Source organism: Physella acuta, unplaced genomic scaffold (genome assembly GCF_028476545.2).
Source record: "Physella acuta isolate Inbredline_101_S28 unplaced genomic scaffold, ASM2847654v3 ptg001172l, whole genome shotgun sequence".
Lineage (NCBI taxonomy): Eukaryota > Metazoa > Mollusca > Gastropoda > Physidae > Physella > Physella acuta.
In genome coordinates, this window is record NW_026732689.1 from 70,001 (window position 1) to 71,728 (window position 1,728).

General features: G+C 36.5%; 1 protein-coding gene across 1 annotated transcript in view; it reads right to left on the reverse strand.

The window, feature by feature from the left end:
- The window catches only part of LOC131956717 (uncharacterized), a 54,291-nt gene extending 53,284 nt beyond the window's left edge, over positions 1 to 1,007 (reverse strand). Inside the window, exon 1 of the mRNA XM_059321278.1 lies at positions 900 to 1,007. The gene's annotated coding sequence lies outside the window, so the exon portion shown is untranslated. The remainder of the gene's footprint in view (positions 1 to 899) is intronic.
- Between the last annotated feature and the right edge of the window lie 721 nt (positions 1,008 to 1,728).

The window sequence follows — 1,728 nt, forward strand, 5'->3', positions numbered from 1 at the left end:
CCACGGGCTAAACTGTGAGTACTATGCGTTTATGTTTGTATTTAAGTTGTGTTTAATTTATGAGTAATGTGTTTGTTTTTTCGTTTGTGTTTTTTTGCTTTTGCGTTTGCATTGTGTTGGTGTTTTCATTTGTGCTTTTATTTGCGTTTGTTTTTTTCATTTGTGTTTTGTGTGATTTATTTGTGTTTTCGTTTGTGTTTTTATTTGCGTTTGTTTTTTCTTTTGTGTTTCTGTGTTGCATTTGTTTTTTCGTTTGTGTTTTTATTTGCGTTTGTTTTTTCTATTGTGTTTGTGTTTGTGTTGTGTTTAGTTTTGTTCTGTTCCCAAGTTGGTACAATTAAAAAAAGATTTACCGTGGCGTAGCACGGGTATGCAACTAGTGTTTATATAAGGAATTCTGACTGGTCAGTTCAAAAAGCCTTGTGAAGTTTTCTCCAATGTAACACCGTATTTTATGTGATATCTGTGAATCGTTATACGACCTTAGGAGTTATGTTGGCGTTCGTACACTGGGATACTTTTTCGATATACAACTCATTTAAGGCGCTGGTCAGTTGCGGTCCCTTTATTATTCCTCGGAGAGGACCAAGCCAAGAGTCTTACTTATATTATTTCACCATTGTATTGGCCGGATTCGAGCGCCTGCCAAATTTGAAGCGCCTTCGACAAGTGCCAGAACAGGCATCAGACCATTGTATATATTTGGCATAAAAAATATTTTGGACCAAACCCATTAGTTAATGAAATTAAATAAATAAATTTAAAATTTCTAGATTAGTTTCCACCCTAAAACATGCTCGCCCTGTATTATCTCAAAACGTTTGTAGAAAAAAAAACTTATTTTAAAATTATAGGTAAAAAAATTCCTTTGACCAAATTTTATCTAAACACAAACTTACCACTGTTGTAAACTTTAGAAACTATTCATTGTGTCAATAAATGCTGAATAGTTGACTCTGGAAACTGGTTGTGAAATGTGGATAGACCAACCAAAAATATATCTCGAGATAAATAGCACGTTGCACGGCTTGATTGGTCGAGATGCTGTGAATAACGTTTCCATTTGTCATTGGCCAGACTCAAATTACCAGCCACCATACAATCGATCTCCATCGTATTTTCCATAGGCGTTTCTTTTATTTAGATTGTCACGTAGGCCTATTAGTTAGTCGTGGTCAAATAATAAACGTATTGATGTTTTGAAAGATTTGAAAACGCCCTCGATAGTTACTGCATGTCTCTAGCTTTATTTGCATGGTGAAAAATATGCAGTGAAACATAGATTTGTGCATGTTGAATTGTTCATGAAAAGTATATTTCCAAATCTCTACCAAGTTAAGCTTGTATGCCATGTCATGTAGATTGTGAAGTGTAGATAAGGACAAAGAACAAAATGTGTTACAAAAAAACCCAAGTCTAACAGGGGGCGTCACTTTTACAAACATTAATTTTTTTACTGCTCGACCCTAGAAGGAACATACATATCAACCACAAAATCCTTTCACTAGCCAGATAAAGAACTAAACGTCTGCACTGTGGTCTTAAGGCAGCGGTTCTTAACCTCTTTAGAGGTACCGAACCCCACCAGTTTCTTATGCGCATTCACCTTCTTTATAGTTTTATCGTCCGCACTGACCAGTGTTTCTTCCAGAGTTTTTTTCTCCGGGGTGGGGGAGCACTTGAACTTTATTGGGGTGGGGTGGGGGTGTGAAGGGGGGGGACACTGTT